Below are 20,536 nucleotides of genomic sequence, written 5' to 3' on the forward strand. Positions count from 1 at the left end.
TTTTTTAATGTGGTGCATCACAGCAGTGTTGAGAACAGCCTCACTTCACCATCTTAGCAGCTGGTATATAGGTAGAAAAATGAAGACTGACCTGAGCCTCTCCAGTTTACAGTTTGGACTCTCCAGTCCAGAACAGAGCCGCTTCACTCCTGAATCCTGCAACGTGTTGTCGCTCAGGTCCAGAACCCTCAGATGGGAGTGGTTGGACTTCAGAGCTGAGGCCACAGAATCACAGCTGGTCTCTGATAACCTGCAGCGACTTAGTCTAAAATAACAATTATTTTGAGAGAAGACAAATAAAAATCAACATGTACCAGAGCAAAACACAGCTTACAAGCAACAAACCTCTGGTCCTGCACCGGCTTATCTGCCGTATGTTCCTATTTTGGGTTCTTTCAGGGCGGTTGGACAAGATCTACAGCGTATGTAAAGTGTGTGTGGGTCAAAATACCTTCCAGTTTGTGAGACCACATTTCTCAATAGCACTCAACTCTTGTCAGGAGTTGGGACAAAGCGACCCACTCCTGACAGCTTGTGGGCGATGCTGCAGCGACCCTGCAATCCCTACACTCTCTGGTGAAACCAAATCAAAGGTTTTAGACACTGCTGGATGCTGGAAGGGTGGCTATAGTCTGGACGCAGAGTTCCCCTGACTGCACATTTCTCCAACAATGATTGGCAGCTGGTGTCACTTGTTCTCCAGATGAGAGAAGGAAAGAGAGCCCCCCCACAGTGTGTTTGATTGCCCCACTGCAAGCTCAATGCTGCCAGAAAACATTGCAGGAGCATCAATTCCCCTCAGGGCATCAACAAGGAGCTCAGGAAAAGGTGCAGCTGCCACCTACTAGAGACAAGCACACTGAGCTGAGATTCAAAGCCCTCTCCTCCCAAGAGAAGAGCTTGTTTGTTGGAGGCTCTTCTGGGCGATACCTGGTGCCACAGCTCCAGCTCAGCCCGTCTCTGGAGCTGAGGTGGAGCTTAGCAAGTTTCATGGTTCTCCACCACTTCCTCTCGCTGAGGACCTTCTCAGCTGGTGGTTTCTGCTCCACCTTCCAAGTTGAGCAGGTGATACTTCTGCATTCCTGCCACCAGTGTCTCTGCAGAAAGAGTCTTCTCTACTGTTTTATATTAGATTGTAGAAAATTAGGATTTTGGTTGATGTCTTAGATGTTGTTGACTAAGAGCAGGTTTTTCTTTAATAACATAGAGAGATTCGATGAGAAGAGCAAATGTATTATTTTATGAGCTCCTTCCACTACTATTATATACACATACTTCCATATTGTCTTAGATTGCAAGCTGCATTTATTGCATCGTTCATAGAAAGTCATATTTGTGAGGAGAAAAACTCCAATAAGGTCATTTTCTTTAATGACCATTACAAAAGAAGGAGGCGATGAACAAACAGATTTATATAAAAATGTGTGAAAACTTATGGATGGAAACCTTTTTAAAATGGTTGCATTGTGTAGAATCGGTGTAGAATCAACTTGTTGACTTCTGATTTGGACTCCAATGGAAGTGAGGTGCAACAATTGTGGATGCTGAAAGCTTCAGATCTTCATGAAGGTTTCTGTGGTTGGACTGACCTGCTGCCCCTTAAGAGGGAGGCAGGTTTGGGCTTCTGGCTGGAATGAAGCCACCTAAGATGAGAATGACTGCAGGCTTTCGGTACCAAGGTTTAACAGGGTGCTCACTTCACACTTGGGCTTTTCTCTTTTTTGGGATGGCTTTTCTCAGGAGAGAAGGGGCATGGCACACTGCAGCAGCTTTCTTTTTGGGGTTTCTAGTTTTCCTTCTGATCTTTAAAAGACAGGAAGAACCATTTTTGATTGGTCTGAATGTTTGGGCGGTTTTGTGGCCAGCCTAAAATAAAACAAGACAAATCTACAACTGATACTTCCTTTCTAGTCATTGATGACCATCCTCACATGGGACAGATTTCCACAACCAATTTAATACTGCAAATCTGTCCTGTGTGGTCTTTTTTCTGAGAACTGTAACACTACGTTTATAACAAAGATCAAACATGTAAACATTTATTGTCTAACTAGTTACACCTGGGAAAGTACTGGATCATCTCTGACTGACCTGAGAGTCTCCAGCTCACAGAGAGGATCCTGGAGAAAACCACAGAGCAGCTTCACTCCTGGATCCTTCAGCTGGTTCAACTCAGGTCCAGAACCCTCAGATGGGAGGGATTGGACCTCAGCGCCGAGGCCAGAGAGTCACAGCTGATCTCTGATAACCTGCAGTACCACAGCCTGGAAAAGGAATAAATGGGGCAAATAAAAACACATTTCTAAATCTGAAAATGAAGAGAAAAGCAGAAAATGTAAAGAAATTTAGAAAAGACCAACAGAGGCCTCCTGACCTGAGCGTCTCCAGTCTGCAGTTTGGATGCATCATTGCTGAAGACAGTAACTTTACTCCGGCATCTGTCAGGCTTTGGTTGTTGCTTAAGCTCAGCTCCCGTAGATGAGAAGGGTTTGACGTCATTGCTGAGGCCACAACTTCCCAATGACTCGTTGAAAGAAAACTACCAGACAGTCTGTTGTGTATGAAACAAAAATAGTGAGTCAAACTTTGGGATTTCTCATCAACTTATCTGAGAATCTACCTCAACACAAATGTAGCTCATTTCCTGGAAAAGCTAAATTCAACACCGTAGAGCAACAGTTTGAACGACCATCAGATCTGAAATGCAACTGAATTATTCTCAACATTTGTCTTATTTTAGAACAGCTCATAATTACTCAATATTTAAAATGATTGTAGCAAATGGTTTAAAGAAACGTGCATCTTTTTATCTGTCTATCGGCTCTTTGGATATTTTGCATTTCATCCAATTTGTACGATGGTGCGTCAAGTCTTAATTCAGCGATCCGATCGATGACATCAGAGTCTCTGGTTGCATCGATTGCCCTCAGCTTCTGTTCTATCTGCCTGTTTCCTTCAAATCATTTTCACTGCACCTTTTGTTGCTAGTGATGAAGTTGCCACCTAACGGGTGTGGAAAGGCTCAAACAACTTTGTGGGTCACATAAAGGCTCCAAACGGAACCGCCACAAAGACCTAAAACACCCATTTAAACCAACGAGGCCGGCTGTTTTTACGTTGAACAAATGAAGCAAAATAGTCACGTGTCATTAGTTAAAATGTGTTTTTCTGTCGTTAGAATACGATGTAAACAAACAAACAAAAGTGATTTAATGACATGACAGTAATTTCATGATAGTCAGTTAACTTGTGGCTCCTATTATTCCTGCCTTATGTTGGTTTGTCTGGATTGACCTTTGAACTTATATCCAGCCAGTGTTGAACATTTCTGGATGAATTGTTGTTGTTTTTAATTTATGGACGCTGCAATGGAGATAAAGAATTGAAGGAATGACCACTGGAGGGGGTATTGCTACCTGACATGATCCACTCGCTTGATTTAAACGCCGATGTCCGGCCCCAAAAATCTTTACTTACACGGCCTTCCTGCAGTTCCTCACAGCTGGAATCAGGCGACGTCGTCCCTCCTCTGAGGTGTTGTACTGCTGCAGGTCCAGCTCATCCAGAACCTCCTCTGACATCTGCAGCAGGTAGGCCAGAGCTGAACAGTGGATCTGACAGTTCCCTCTCTGATTTCTTCCCTGACTTCAGGAACTCTTGGATCTCCTGATGGACTGACTGATCCTTCATCTCCATCAGACAGTGGAAGATGTTGATGCTTCTGTCTGGGGAGATTCATCACTGTTCTCCTCCTTCAGGTTGTTGAGGACCTTCTGGATGGTTCCTGGGTGGCTGTCCTCTGATCCAACAGTCCACCCAAGATCCTCTGATTGGACTCCAGAGAGAGACCATGAAGGAAGCGAACAAACAAGTCCAGGTGGCCATTTTCACTTTTGAGAGATTTCCTTAGTGCTCTCATGAGGAAGTCATCAAGAAATGTGGCTGGATCGTAATGAAATAACCCAGCAAACCCGGAAAAGTCCTTTGGTTCAGAATATTTTAGGAACTGATTTATAACCCCTGTGTCTTTCCTGGTGTAACGGTGGAACATGTAGACGGCAGCCAGAAACTCCTGAATGCTCAGATGAACAAAGCAGTAGACTGATTTCTGGAAGATCACACTCTCTCTCTTGAAGATCTCTGTACAAACTCCTGAGTACACCGACACCTCGGAGACGTCCAGTCCACATCGCTCCAGGTCTGAGTAGAACATGATGTTTCCTTTCTCCAGATGTTCAAACGCCAGCCGACCCAACTTCAGAAGGAGTTCTTTATCAGCCTCAGTCAGTTCCTCTGGTCTCTGCTTTCCTCCATACTTCTGCTTCTTCCTCTTTATCTGAACCCTCAGGAAGTGTGAGTAGAGGTCAGTCAGGGTTTTGGGCAGCTCTCCTCTCTGGTCTCTGGTCATCATGTCCTCCAGAACTATAGCAGTGATCCAGCAGAAAACTGGGATCAGACACATGATGTGGAGGCTCCTGGAGGCCTTGATGTGTGAGATGATTCTCTTGGACAGATCTTCATCACTGAACCTCCTCCTGAAGTACTCCTCCTTCTGGGAGTCAGTGAAGCCTCGTACTTCTGTGATCCTGTCAACACACGAGGGAGGAATCTGATAGGCTGCTGCAGGTCTGGAGGTGATCCAGATGAGAGCTGAGGGAAGCAGGTTCCCCTGGATGAGGTTCACCAGGAGCACGTCAACTGACGATACTTGTGTGACATCAGAGATGAGCTGATGCTTGTTGAAACCCAGTGAAAATCTGCTTTCATCCAGGCCATCAAAGATGAACAGAAGTTTCCAGACAGTCAGATCTTCTGCTCTGATCTTCTGTAATGTTGGATGGAAAACATGAAGCAGTGAGAGAAGACTGTGCTGCTCATCTCTGATCAAGTTCAGCTCCCTGCATGAGAGCGGAAGCACCAGACTGATGTCTTGGTTCTCCAAACCTTCTGCCCAGTCCAGACTGAACTTCTGCACTGAGAAGGTTTTTCCAACGCCGGCGACACCGTTGGTCAGAACCACTCTGATGTGTCTCTGTTGCTCAGATAAGACTTTGAAGAGGTCCTGGCACTTGATTGGAGTGTCCTGGATGTTCTTCTTGGAGGTTCTCTCAAGCTGTCTCACCTCATGTTGTGTGTCCACCTCCTCACTTTGTCCCTCAGTGATGTAGAGCTCAGTGTAGATCTTGTTCAGCAGGGTTCCACTTCCTGCTTCATGAGTTCCTTCAGTCACATGTTCACATCTTCTCTTCAGACTGATCTTATGACCTTCTATCACCTCCTGCAGTTCACCACCCTCTGAAACAAACAATCTTTTAAATCCTTTTACAATTGTCATCTACAGCAGTAACACAGATGTCCTCAACTGGAAAATATTCTGTCATGTTTGAATGATAGAAGCAACAGTCGGGTAATGACCCATCTTACTGTCAGTTTGAAATGTTATGTCTTCTTATGTACACCTATTCTTTTATTTCATTGGGTTTCAGTGTAATTTAGTCTATAACAACCATTTCCATGTCTTCCAAGAGTTTGCTTGGACTAAACAGCTGGTAAAAGCTGGATGATATTTAGAAAAACACATCAAACCTTCTCCAAACACATCATACTCAGCAGACCCATTGTCCTGTAAAGGTCACCTGCCTTCAGCTCTTTAACACTTTCCAGAACTAAATGACTAAATGTTGCTAAATACTGTCTAAGCATTTAGGAAGGTCTGAAGAGGGTCCAGGGGTTCCAGTGGAACCAAACAAGAGCTCTCTGGATCTTCTCTTGCACATTGTAAATACACAAGTTGTTCCTTTATTCCGACCCAAAAGTATCTTATTAATACAAATGTACGAGCTTACGTGAGACGCTGTTGTTCAGGTCGGCGGTCTGCAGTTCAGTTCTCCGTTCTTTTCACCCTTGGGACAGGAGGAATCTCCAATGGAAGCAGACCGTTTCTGACACCTGTCAAAAATGGGAATAGTGGTTATACATGTCTACTGGGCGTTAGCAACGCCTAAGAAAGGCTGCGTTCACTTCTACTTTCAGTTTGCTCTGACAGTTGAAGATTGAATGAACACTGAGCAAAATATATAAAGTTATTTACGTTCTAACAAGCTCGTTTAGTTGGAGAAAAGTGTATTTGATCTAAGTGTTTCGTGGCTTTTCCTCATTGTGAATTTATGTTAAAAATAAAAGTGCCAAATCAGGAATATAAACTCATAGAATAGAACAAAAGTTCTACATTTATGCTCCAAATACAGTCGTCTGGTCTCTGAAACTGATCATTAAATAGCACAGAGGTCACGCGTATTCAAAAGCTTATTTCAACCATTTAGAAATGACTGATATTGTTGTCTATGGGTTTATTAGAACCAGGAGCCTTATAAATAGACTTTTTAATGAATTTTCATGACATGTGGTGGAACAGTGTGGCAGAACAAGCTGCACAGACCTGCCATGTCTTACCCATCCGTATCTAAATGGAGAGCTGGAGCACTCTGCAATGATGGATATTGTTGGGAAACTTTAAAATATATGCCTAGGAATTTTAGTGAGATGATGTTAACCCATGTAGGAGAAATGACCAGTTAAAAACAGAAGCAATTTTCAGTTTTAAAAGATTTACCACACTAAAATTAACATGGGAGTTAATGGGAGCGAACGCCTGACATGTTGGTGCACCGTTTCATTTTAAGGACCTGATGAATTTCATTTTTCACGATAGTGGAGGCTAATACCCACAAAATGATGTTTTGTATGGTTGTGAAATGTTCTAAGGCAGAGTTATGTGGTTCAGAAAACCTTACTTTAAAGGTGAGCCTTGAGGTCCAATACCAAAGTTTAAAGGGTGCCACACAAACACATCATCACGCTTCAGTTTTCTTACATTTTCTCTGAACTTCTGAAGTCTATTATATCATTTTTGGACCGGTCACTCTTCAGGGACACCCAGCTGGGCACTGTGGACTCTGCTCTGTCCTCGTCCATCCTGAGGAAACATCAGAAATACTGATGAGACTGTGATGAAGGTAAATAATCTGGAGAGGTTGGAGTTCAATAATCCCAATTCACTGCATTTTTATCAAACAGGAACATTTCTAATCCATTCTGGATAACAACTGAATCAATAAATCAATGATGTCTCTGTATAATTTTCATGTTTTCAGAGTTTAAGCTGCTTTTTTAACTGTTCCCTGCAGTGAGAAAAGAGCTGGCACCTTTTCCAGCCCCTCATCCTGCAGCACTGAATGTGCTCTAAAGTTCTTTCCAGAGCAAACGTCTCTGCACTTGCAGCAACATGTTGTAGTCATGGATCCGTGAGGAGAACCGGATACAGGAAACGCCCCCACTTTGATCCCAAAACCCAACTGGTGGCCAACGGTGGTCCGGCAACGACGGGGACGCTGGTCCATCGGCCCGACAACACTGGTTTTCCACAGGCCAACATGGTGAAAGGACTGTCTTCAGCTCAGCCACTAAATTATCTGGTGCTACATAAACATACTAGTCAGGACTTTTTAACTTCCCTCATTTTCCCCTCTTCAATTATTTCTATGATCCAAGTCCTCAAAGATCACTGTTCTATTTAAAAGAGATGAAAGAAATGACACCCACTCCTGCATTTCTTTCACAGTGGTTCCACAACATAGAACAATAAACCACTGGGAGAAAACGTGCAACATGAACCCAAAATCCTGTTGGTGTCCTGTGATCCTGTGTGGATTTAGTTATTTAGTTTATTGTCTTAAATTGGTCCGGCTGAGAGATGCTAACTTGCACACGATTAGATGTTGTTTGACAGGTAATACCAAAATATCCAGCTGTGACCTGGACTGTTGAACAGCTCTAATAACTCTAAGAGCTTTTCACCTGTCACAAAAAAGTTATAAAATGTTGTTAATATCTGTTAAGACTCTCTAACAACGTTAACAGCATAATACTCACTTTACACTCACCTTGTCACTCTTCCTGCTTCGTCTGAACAGAATACTTTCACTTTTAAAACCTAATCAGCAGCTTTATGGCGTATATATTACTACCATCAAAGCATTCTGGGAGGGTTTAAAGTTCTTTTAGGATCAGTAACAAAGAGCAGAAAAATAAACTAAACTTCACTTAGAAAGACTATTCAACTATAACTAAAGCCAGACTATAAGAAAGTTAAATAAGACCATTCATTTATAATGTATAATGATGTTTTCTGCTATAACTAAATATGAAGTCTTGTTGAATTTTCTTAAGCCAAGAATTCTTCAGCTCTATGAAGCTCTTCAATAGTCACAAAAATGTTTTCAAATCTTGATTTTATCTCCAAACACAACTGTCAATTCTTTTCAATAATGCTCTTCGTTTACTCACCTTGTCGGTCTTCAGTCTTCCTGCTCAGTCTGAACGGAATACTTTTACCTTTCCTTTTTCCTCTGTTAATGAACAACTTTACAGCTGTTGATTTATATTCCACTACTATAAAAGCATTCTGGGAGGGTTCAAGATTAAACGTTGTTTTGCTATTTTAATGCCATAAATATGTTTTTGCATTTAAATTAAAACTGACTAACTTAGTTCACTAAATAAGATTTATGATACTTGATAGATTTGAAAGGCTTGTAAAAGCAGCATATTTCTGCAGCCCTGGAGTCCAGGAGGAGCAGCAGAGGTCAGAATGTGTCGGAGCGCGTTTAACTAGTGTCTGCAGTTCCACGCGTGTCCACCGGGTGGCGGTAAAGCACCACATGATATTTCTCCTTTTTGGAACTTCAGCTGCGTTGAGCTTTAAATCTTCACCTGTCGCTCCCTTTAAGCTCTAAACTTTGCGGTTCTGTGTGTAGTTTGTTGGTTTGAATATTTCTGATTAATTCAGATGACGACTGAAACTGTCAATGACCAATAGAAAGTTCGTCCATTGTTCTACTGCGTCACACATTTTCATTATTTATTGTCATTTTTGGGTCTAAACTGGACCAGTTGTGTGAGCTGTTTTGCTTTTTCTGTGGACCAGATGTTCCAGGAAGGTTCCATCATCTGACACAGACGGAGACAGGTCACGTGACAACAGTCAGCCTTTAGTTCTTTATTACAGGAGGATCTGGTTTATATACAGACACGAATCTGCAAAATACTAAAAAGTCTATGAACCCAAAGTACTAAAAAGTCTACGTCCACACACACGCGTGTATTAAGTGTTTATACACACGTGTGCGCGTACGTGCACACTGTATATTCATCTAATAACTGTTAGTTTCTAAAACAGCAAAGTAGAGTCACTGAGGCACGGCTTCACCTCCTTTACACCGAGGTTTCCCTGAGCAGGTGTGATGAACTGTTGCAGGAGGAAAAGCATGGAACATGTTAATAACCGGACACAACAACACTCAGGTTTATTGTCTGACGGCATCAGTGTCTCTGGTTGCATCTGTCTGAGGAGCATTGTGAAACCAGGAGCAGTGTAAATGAGGGGGGGGGGGGGGCAGTGAGTGGATGCTGCATTCATCAAACACACAATAGTCAGAAGAGAAGAAGGAAGAACAGAAGCCCGTGTTCCTCAGTGTTGGTGTGGAGACGCCTGTTTGGAGGAGCAGGAAGCAGGCTGGACTCTTCCAGCTGGCTTTAATGCCACTTCTCTTCTGAGAACCTCCCAGCAGCTTTCTCTCCACCATCTTTTTACGCTGAAGCTTTTTGATCATTTCAGGTCAGATGTTCTTGGACTGAGGTTAAACATGTTTGTTCTTGTGCTCGGAGCGAACCGACGATCCTCTAAAGTCAGGCATCCTAAAGGTGGATGTTTTCTGAGGCCTGGAGGCTTTAAAGTGGCGCTTTTACCCACTTGTCCTCGTTCTGTTGGAAACTTGATACAAAAACCTTTTCTGGAGCTTCATGTTCTGCTTTTTTGAAGGAATGAAATGGTTTCATCAGCGCTGCCGGGGGCTGAGCAGGCTTCATAGATCTGAAGCTCTGAGATCCTTTAAAGATCTCCTGGAATCAGCAGATGGGGGTTTGATCCAAAACTGTAAGAATCAGTCAAGCTATCAAATCTTGACTCAGTCCAAGCGTGAACCAGTCCATCCAGAGCTGATTATGGCTCAGCCAGGAGGAAAGCATGGCCTGGGGGGGTTCATATGGAGCAGGCACATTCTGGCTCTATTGCTACTGAAAACAGCCCTTCAGCACAGCAGCCTGGAATACAGTTCTGGAGAACACCTGTTCCCAACAGAACCTGTTTAAAACGGGACCAGTAAAGATGCCCGGCGTGACCATGACCACGGGGAGAGGGGGGGGGGGGGCAGAGACAGGCGGTAACGCCGCTGCCCACCGATTCACCTGGAAACAACAAAAACCCCAGCAGCTTGGACCCAATATGGCAGCGTGTTCCTCAGAAACGCTCCTCAAACTCTCCCCACAGCTTCATTGCTAAACAGGATTTGGGTTTTTTGTCCGTGCTGAATGGAAAGTGTTTGTTCTTTGGTGGTCCAACAGGACCACGATTTGGATGGATGGATGATTTGATGTTATTGAGAATAAAAACAGCTGAAAATGGAAGCGGAGATGTTTCAGAGCACCAGAGTTCAGAAAGAGTTTCTAATCAAACACCGCCTGTTGGGAATGATGAATGGATGAATTTTTATTCATCTGGTGAATAAAAGACTACGTGGTGTTAGACTGATTATTAATTATAATTGTTAGACTGGTGTTGGATTTAAAAAGTCTCAATATTTGCCAACAGCCGCACGCTTTAAGAATTTCCCCCGTGCGTGAATAATTCAGAATGAAGAGGGGCGCAGAAGAAAAGGTCGTTCCTCTACGTTTCTGCAGCGACATCACAGTTGTAGAGGGTGTTAGCGGGCGCTAACCAGAGCCAGCACAGCTCACTTCCCTCCCGCCGCTGATGCTAGCTGCAGATTCTTAAAGAGTTTCCCCGTTGAAGCTTAAGGGATCCCTCCAGGGCCGGCCGGGGCGAAGGGCCTGTCATCCTGCCTTATGAAGTGCAGCAGCTTCTTTCTTCTCCTCGCCCTGCCATATTTCTATTTAGCAGGTCTGCGGCCGTGCAGGCTTCAGAAAAACGGATCCGAGTGGATGGTTTGTGAAAAGGGAGGCAGCCGCGGTGAATATGCACTCGCCAAATCAACGCCCAGGACGCACCCTGCGGAGGTCAAGGTGAACCCGAACGGGATCCGCGTGAAGCACAGGGAAGCACTCGCTGCTCCTTCCTGTCGCGCCCGCCGTGCCAAAGGTTCCCTGTTTATCTGTGAGAGGGGACAGCAAGCACGAGTAATACCCCACGTGCACCCCCACGTGCACGCCTGGGGCGGCGTTCTGCGTCTCTTCCGAGTTCAAGCGGCCTCTCTTGCTGCCCGTACGCTCGCGCCTCCTTATTTAGATTAACAAACGTAATAAATCCATCATTCAATCCGCATCCATTGTGGAATTGATCCACTTCAATTCCAGGAAGTGTCTTTGTTGTAAACACAGCATTATTTATCAGGAAGCCAAAGTGTCGTGTCTCATTAAGGACAGCTAAATGGGATTTGGGTAAATATGGCACATGGATAGTGCGATTTACATCGGCTTATTTATTTGTGATCCCGCTATTATGGAAAGCATGGTAGCAATCTCATCATCATTCATTCTGTAATTAACTCCCTCTTTCTTTATCTGCTGGAAGAACGTCTTAATTGCCTCCCAAACCAGAGCGCCGCCCCTCCCCCACCCCTGCAGCTTGATGGAGGAGGAGCTACAGCTTCATTTAATGTTCAGTCATTAAAGAACCTTTACTGTGGAACCCTAAACTGCTCTTCAAACAACACCAGGAATAACATCTGGGCCCAAACACCGGTCGGGGACGTTTATAGCCGCGTTACTGGGTCAAATAAATCACGCTAACGCCAATAAAACGTTAAATTTAGCTTCGCTGGCACGCTGTGTGGTTCAAAAACGATGACACTTTAAACTTAATGGCAGCAACGATCCCATTACACATGCCCCAACACACACGCGCTAACGTTCAAGCACACGTGTAGCGCCACACACGCCTGCCTCACAAGTTCCAGCCAACACTGAGTGATGCCGCTGCATCTGCATGATGTTTTATTCATGCTAGCAGGGCTGTATCCATTCACGAGTGATCGTATTCCTCTGCGGGCCTCCTGAGCAGGTCTGCCTCAGATATGGGAGAGATCCGACCGGAGGGGGGACGCGGCGCCGCAGGACCTATCGGAAGCCGTCATACTGGTCAGCAGCAACGCTAGCAGGAGCGTGAGGCACGTCCCAGGGTGGGAAGGTGCGCATTAGCATTAGCAACAGATGGCTCATCTGCATGTCAACAGGAGCAAAGCTCGATGCCTTAAAGAAGTTTTGGAAAGTTTTGGAAGAGTCCAGGCCTCTTCCTGCCCTGACCAGATGGCTTTTTATCCTCTCACCTCCCCAAAGCTCTTCCTTATCACTGAGCCTAAAAACTGCCCCCTGTGGCTTTTTATCTGCATTCAGGGAACTCGATGCCCACTAGCAGCTCCCCGATACATGATGGGATGTACCGTCCTAATTGCCAGAATCAGTTTCTTACCAATATTGAGTTGCTGCACATTAAAAGGCTGAATCCTGTCCGCCTGTTTAATGACTTAGCAGCCTTATTCCGGGTGGGTGGTGCACTCTGGGATTTGATCGTGCTACTGCAGCAAAATGTGGTTCATCTGGAGCCAGCGCCAGGAACAGCCAGAAGGGGGGGCGCGGCCCCCAAAACCCACCCTGCGCGTCACATTTTAGCTTTGCACCACTTAGGCCACTTTCTAAACCCTGTCAGCTCGCCTCTCCTCTCATGTGACCATCGCGAGAAGCGAGCCTGACTCAGCCAATTCGAGCCGGGGCCAGCTGCGGGATGGAGGCGCACCGCCGCGCAGGACGCGCGTTCTCACCGCGGGCGGGAACGCGGCGGCCGCGTCCGGCAGCGTTTGGATGGTGCCGGAGAGCGCGGCGCATCCTGCAGCTACATCAGGTCCTCAGCTGCGGCGTGGAGGAGGAGGAGGAGGAGGAGGAGGAGGAGGAGGACGGGAAAATACCAACCATCCGAAATATAAAAACACACAAGCCGCGTCTGGAACCGGCCATGTCGCGTCACGCAGAGATGGATCCGATCAGATAACCTTCAGATAACATTGATAAAGAAGGCTTGATGAAGCGTTTGTGCCAGTCCTGCGAAATAACAGCCACAGGTGCACGTTTATCACCTTTATTAGAGACATGAAGGTGTCAATCATGAAGTCGTTCCAGATACCTGCGAGTGGGGAAATGTCTGTTCATCCTCGGTGACACAGAAAACAAAAAAACCCCAAGAATCAAAACTGCCCTCGTCCACCCAGCATCATCTAGAGGAAAAATAACATCCGTAAAACGGAAAAAAAGAGACTCGACACACTGCCAGCAAAAGTACAAGCAAACCGAAAAAGGTGAAACACACAAAAAAAACCAAAAATAAAAATAGAAACGACAAACCTGCGAGCTGCAAGAAAAGTACCAGGTTAAAAATGATTCCTTCAGATAAAGAAAAGAGGAAAGAAAGTCAAAGCAAAGGTCTGGATCGGTGAGGTCGACCCGAAATCACAAAACTCGAAGGCAAACAAGCAACACTGCAAAATGCAAACCAAAGCAACCACAACAACAAAAAAGGAACAAAAATGTGGGGAAAATGTCTCAAAACCACCAATCAACGCGTGAAAAATCTCAATACTGACAAAAGCTGCTCGATCGGAACAAAAGTGCAAGTGAGAGCGCCGTCTGCCCCCGGGACCAGACAACTGCATGCTGGAAACTTGAAGCCTGGATGGGGGGGGGGGGGGCGCTCCGAAGCACCGCGGCAATACTCAAATTCAAACACCAGCAAAAGGAGGAAAAAATGGGAAAAAAGGAGGAAAAAAGGCGGAGGAGGGAGGAAAGAGAGAGGGGGGGGGGGAAGAAGAGAGAGAGGAGGGGGGGGGGGGGCAATAGAAAAGAGCAAAAAAAATATGCTTGTTGGAAATGTGCTCACCGAGCGGGAGTAAAATGTGGCGAGAAAAATGGGAATGTGGCTCAAAAGACAGTATGGCGGTGCGAGCCGGGACGCGGAGCCTTTTCTCCAGATGTCAGCCTCCAGTTCTGTCATGTGACTCATCCGGATCCCACTTCCAGCAATGAGCGCGCGGCGTCGAACAGCTGATGCTGGAAGCTCGCGGAGTGAGAAAGCGAGTATCCGGAACCTCCCACACCGCCGCCTGCCGCCGCCGCCGCGCCGCGCCGCCGCCTGCGCCGCGCCTGCGCCGCCGCCGCCGCCTGCGCCGCCGCGGCCGCGTCGCCCCGCTGCGCCTCTTTAAAGATGCGGGGCTCACGTGGCGTCAGCGCCGCCGCGATGTCCGCGCGCTTCCGTTCGGTGGGAGCGCGAGGCGTGCGGGGCGCCACGCGCGCGCGCGCGGGGGGCAATATTAATAACGCCCTGCGCAGTTTGACGCACGTGCGGCGGGTTTAAAGGTATTTTGAGACGGGAAACGAACGGGTTCGGCGAAAAGGCTCGTGTCTGGACACCGTATTCACCCTTTTGCATCTCTAAGAGGGCAGTTTGACACGCAAAGGTCAAGACGAAGCCAGGAGTTCACGACATTTGACGTGATTGTGCCTCCACGTGGTCCCTTAACTGCTAGCGTGAGTCTAGTTTCAACACGTCCGCCGTCAAACCCACATCTCCTCCCCGGAGATGCTTCATCAGACCTGGTCTCTAACGGGGACAGTTGCTGCGTGGCTGATGGACAGAGTCCTCCTGCTCTCTGAAGCCCCTCTTCAGCTGGGGCGGGGGCCACCTCGGCTCTGAAAATGGAGGTGGTCTGCACCAAATGTCTCTAGTCCAACAGTAAACCAGCACACGTCCCAGAGGGGACTATTAAACCACCACAGGCCGACTGTCCCACTTTAATCTCACGCAGAGACCATTTCCAAGCGTGTCGTCTTCACCTCAGGCGGGGGATCACTGGACACCCCCTGTCCCTGTGGGGGATGAAGACGAGCCACGTTCCTCCGGCGTTTAAGCCGAGGAAGTAAACAAAGAGCAAACAGACAGAACAGATCATTGGCAACAACGTTCACTTAGAACAGGGGCACAATTTAGAGCAACCAGCAGCATTATAGCGGCGCCAAATGACTCATTCATTCAGCAAATACCAGCCTGAGCAGAGCTGCTCACACTCCAGGGTCCTTTTCTTAATATGGCAGCGCTTTAAATGCACCTTTATTCTGCGGGAACCACTCCGGAGCTGCTTTGCACTTTCTTTTCCTGCCAATAAAGGTAAAGAGTAAACATGGTAGAAATCAGCAGAGCTGATCCAACACAAACATCTGTCACCGCGGCAACCCCGACACAAGCTAATAACGCTGCTCACTGCTGCTAATACCGCCCAGAAATGGCTACATTAGCCACATGATTGGTCGGCATTTGCCGTATTTGACTTTACAGGACAATTTCAGCAGACCAGGACTTCTTTACGTTTCCATTCCCAACAAAATGACGGGTCATTTTACCGTCGCGCTGCTCTTTGAAGCACACGTTGTCTTTCTGCGTGACTGTGAAGCTAAAGGAGCGCTGCAGAGCGCGTTTCTACGTGGTGGTGATGTGAAGGATAAACGTCGACGCTAAAGTGAAGCTCTCACATCCAAACATCTCAGCTCAGCTCTTTCACAGCAGCCAGGTTGGGCTGACCCGTTTTAACCCTCCACAACAGCGGCGAGATCCTCAGAGATAGAAAATCCGTCACCTTCCGAAGGAAAACACGATTCAGCGTTCCTTTATGCTAACGCTGAAGGCTGCTGCTGCTTCGACACGACAGAATCTCCTTTCTGCTGATGCTCTCTGTCCGTGGTGCTGAACACCAGAACCAGGACCGGTTTACAGGTCCACCCCTGTGGGCCTGACCTGTAGAAACAGGCCCGAGGGGCACCTATCTCCCCCTAGAGGAAGGCAAGCGTCACTGCACCATATCTGACCGCCGCCGATGCTACTTTTGGTGAGTGCGATGCTACACAACGCTCATAATCTGTGGCAGCTAGCAGCGCAGCGGCAGAGATCGCCTCCCCTCCACCTCATTTGCTAACAAATATCAGCGAATACCCGGTTCGCCGCTGATCGCACCAGACAGGAAAGTAATATGATGCATTAGCGTCTGACTGCAGTTGTCAGAGGGAATGCAGCGCGGGCTGGCGTAACGCACAGCGCTGTAGACAACTGTCACCATGCATTCATCATGGCGCCGGTCGGCACACCGTTCCCACCTTAAGCACTGGCTAAATTAATCACTCTCCCCGTCACATCCAAGCCTCCGGGAGGAGCGGCGTAAAAGGCTTTACGGTCTCCGAGGAATTCGCTGGGTGTCCGTGATAAAACCTCCCTTCAAGCGCCGCGTGTTTCCTTCCTTTATTGCCCCGTTAAGGCCTGTTAAGTTGCCAGGTTCGCTACTGTAACATTTTTAAATCTCATTTAGCATTCCGCCTCAGCGCCACCTCGACCACCGCGGCTGTAAACCAGAGCCGACGGCCGGCGCTTCGCCGCGCCAGACGTGCCGGCGCGTGATTATCGACGCCTGAAGGCGTTCGGGACCGAAGCGACTGTCGGCGGCGCGGTTCCGGAAGCTAACGGAACATCTGGAAGCGAAGCAGATGCTCGCTAACAGGAGGGAGGGGCCGCGCGGCGGCGTGACATCACACCTTTTACACTAGATGGCACATTTACGCCAATTTATCACGTTACAGCCGACGCGCAAATCAAGCCGGCGTAGGTGGACTACGCTCACACGTGCACGGATCCAGCCTGGCGCCGCTCGTCAGTCATGCGGTGCGTCTGGGAGGGGCCCTGGAAGGTCACCAGACCGGCCTTTATGAATATGTGAAATTAGACGCATCGATCACGCCGAGCTCGGCTCGCTAGCGCAGGGACGCCGCGCAAGGAAAATAGGCTAAACTCCACCCGGCTCCACGGCCGATAAGTCGGATAAGAGTGGGAACAGGAAACGCGGGGGAGCAGAGGCCTCGCGTTGCCTCGGGCCACGAGGAGCCAATCAGAAGCTGGGCTCCAAAACACGAGGGCGTTGGGTTCAACACGCAGAAAAGAAGGAAGGAACCTCCCTGCGAGCTGTGGCACCGCCTCACACTTCCCTGTTTTGGGCCGACGTTTTGTGCCAGATCAGACGGCTCGTTTCAGACACGCAAACACACACAAGCAGAGACGGAACTCATTCACTTTATTGAGGCGACGGGCGGATTCGTGTTCTTTCATCAGCGTTTCTCCAGGAGTCTGCAGAAATAGTGCAGGATATTTTAATCAAGAACAAAGGGAGCGTGCACGCGGAAGTGTGCGGGGATCTAATGCTCGTTCCATTAAACGGGATACGTTGACAAGTCTGGAGCTCCTGCTGGAAGGATTATATAGAATAATGGTCTGAATGTCCTTGGCAGCCTCCCTGTGTTGCTGCTCATATCAGCACGATTCTGCTGCGTTTTAAACGGAGGCGTCGCGCCCCAAAACCACAACGTGCACGTGCAGAGGGGAGACGCCGCTAAGACGCGATGCACGTGGAGTCATGAGATGCGGCGACCACATCAGGACCTTCGCCTCCGTTAGCGCTTACATTAGCATCACGGGCGCTTCAGTGGGACGCCGCCAGGTTAAATCCGGCGCCGGGATCATGGATTTGGACCTTGTTGGTCGTTTTTTCCTCCCCTCACTCGCTTCTATTTCAGTATCAAATGACCTTTAATGCCGACTCAACATCCCTCAGCCGGCAGCTTTAATTGGGAAACCATGATTCCATCCACCCATTACCTCCGACCTCCTCGCCTCTTCCCGCTCGCAGGGGGCCGCAGCTGATCTTTGACGTTAGCCGGGTCGCCCCCGGAGTCTGGACCGGTTCATCACCGGCCTGACACACACACACACACGCACACACACACACACACACGCACGCACACACACACACAGACCAGTTAATTGTCTGCCACCAATTAACGGGCCGGTCTTTGGAGCGCTGGGGAACCCAGAGCTGCTCCGCCACGCCTGAAGTTTCCTTCTTTTCTGGCAAATTGCTCAGTTTCCAATCCATGTTGCTTTCCTCTCCCTCTCCGCCTCCTCGGGGACCCTCCGGGGAATGTCGCCCCTGTAATTTGGTTTGACAAGCTAACGAGGCTGCGCCGCGCTGCATGCTAATCGGCGTGCTGTATGCTACAGTTCCGGCTACTGAGGGAAAAAAAAAGGAGGGCGCCAAAAAAAAGCTGATCTGGATTAAAAACAAAGGAATAAAAAGTCGCGTTTTCATCCATCTGTGAAATAATCTCACATTTGTTCCCATCTCCGGCTCATCTGGAACATCTGTCCAGAATCGCATCCCATCTCCCTTCTCCAAAACACCCTCCCCCCTTCATTTTCTTTCATTTCATTCCAACCCTCAAATCCATCCATCTGGATACGAGAACGCTCCGAGATTCATGTCCCGCGCTGCAGCGGGCCCCCGGCGTGTTAGCGCCGTCTTTGGCGCCGCGGCGTCATCGGACGTGATGGAGATGCTGGGACCGGTTCTGCGTTCAGGTGGGTCGGAATGTTTGAGGTTTCGGGATTAGAAATGAACTCCGCATTTGAAATATCCCGCTGTTCTCCGGGTGGCTCCCCTGCCAGAAATGTGATCACAGCGAATTGAATCTCAGTTTCTTCGAGTTTTCTTTTAATGTCGTTCGCTGAGTTTTGGAAATTCGTCTGCGGACTTAATGCCGTTTCTGGAAGCCATGAGCCGCTCCGCTAACAGGTTTGACCTGAATTATATGAATGGCTGCTTTAATATTTGCCTTAAAATGCTAATGTTAGAAGCTAATTCCTCAGTCCCCGTTGTTATTTATTCACTCTTATTTGATTAAACCCTCTCCCCTCAGATCAGGGCTCCAATAACGGAACCCGACCACCAGACGGTGTTAAGACGGGCACGCAGCTCAACTTTGGGATCTCATTTCGCTAAAAGCCCATTATCGTGATCCCTCGGGGGGGTGCGGGACACGTTAAATTCCAAACAGAGCAAAGCTCCGCGCCCTCTGAAAACCGGGACAAGCTGCTCAAATAAAGGCAAAAGCACAAATGCTGCGACCTGTTCGGCCTCATCGGGTCTCGATAACGGACCGCCGGGAACCCGGACCAGACGAACCCGCTTCGGATACGTCTTGGTTTGGGGAGCTTCGTACAAGAACATCGGCTGTTCCACCAGGGGAAGAAGCCCAAAAGTTCCTCTGGGTCACATCAGGACAACATCTGGTTGAGCCACCATCTAAAAACTGGAGATTTGGGTCTATACCACTATAACACACACACACACACACACACACACACACAACACACACACACACACACACAATCAGTATCAGTGTTCCAAATCCTGTTTTCTTTTTCTGCCAGCTCTTCCTCCAGTGATTACCCCGCATCTGGCGCATGTCCCGCCCTGCTGAGGCAGAGCCGTACTGGGATGGAGCGTTACCGCGGCGATCCAGCTCAGTGGGCTCCATTGCCTCGGCTGAGGAGTACGACAGTGTGAAGTCCCGCAGTGAGCTGATGTTTGAGAAACAGTCTGGGAGACACGGACTGGTGACCCGAGTCACACACGCTGCCAGGACGTTTCCAGAAACATTTAAACACATGAGATATAGAAGCATCAGTAGCTTCATTTGAGTTCTGAGCTTTGGTGTCTGTGTGGAGCTGTGAAACCACAAGAAGAGGGAGGAGCGAGCCATCAGCTGTACGCAGAGATCAAGCCGGCTGTGGATGGAGCCACTACATCATTAAACACATGCGCAACAAGAACGACGACAATGAGCTCAGAGGGTTCAAACAGAGTCCTCAACCCAAAGTCTGATTTAAAAAGATCAAAAGTGGCGTAAATGTCTGGTCCTGACAGGAGAAGGATAACTGGAGCGGCATCGCTCGTACAGTAGACCGACTCTGCCTCTTCCTGGTTACCCCGGTGATGACCTTTGGCACCGTAATCATCTTTCTGAGGGGAATCTGTAACCAACCTCCTCATCTGCCCTTCAAAGGAGCCCCGCATGACTCCAGAGAGGAGAACCCACGCCTGCTGTGATGCACACACACAGCCAGGGCTTTTTCCATCGCCATCGCTTCTCTGGGGGAAATGTTGCATTTCTTTATCTTAATAACAACAAATCTTTAGTTTGTTCTATAGCAGCTCCATATGTTTAGTGTCAAAGACTTCTTAGATTGTGTTCATTGCTGGCACATCAAGAAAAATGCTTTGATTTTACTAAAGTGACACAAACCCATCTCAACACTGTTTTTATATCCTCTATATTATTGTGCGTGTCTGTGTAACTGTTGTGCTTTATTTCTGCTGGCTTCTTTAATGGGATGTAAACCAGCCTGACATAATACCAGTTGGGTACTTTATTTGATGTTGCCAAAGGTTTAAAAACAGCCTGACAGAATAAGAAATTGTGAAAATTTAGAGGATGAATTATACCTGGTGGTATCTGATCTTGAATGGCAAATTTTAGAGTA

General features: G+C 47.7%; 1 long non-coding RNA gene and 1 pseudogene across 1 annotated transcript; both read right to left on the bottom strand.

The window, feature by feature from the left end:
- The window catches only part of LOC130538217 (NACHT, LRR and PYD domains-containing protein 14-like), a 141,114-nt pseudogene that overhangs the window by 40,782 nt on the left and 79,796 nt on the right, over positions 1 to 20,536 (bottom strand).
- On the bottom strand, positions 3,788 to 8,451 carry LOC130538237 (uncharacterized). Its single transcript, XR_008953823.1, has 4 exons — positions 8,347 to 8,451; positions 6,875 to 6,976; positions 5,847 to 5,949; positions 3,788 to 5,295 (listed from the first exon to the last, which is right to left on the bottom strand). It is a non-coding gene; the product is annotated as an uncharacterized LOC130538237 (long non-coding RNA).

Source organism: Takifugu flavidus, chromosome 14, assembly GCF_003711565.1.
Source record: "Takifugu flavidus isolate HTHZ2018 chromosome 14, ASM371156v2, whole genome shotgun sequence".
NCBI classification, from domain to species: Eukaryota; Metazoa; Chordata; class Actinopteri; order Tetraodontiformes; family Tetraodontidae; genus Takifugu; species Takifugu flavidus.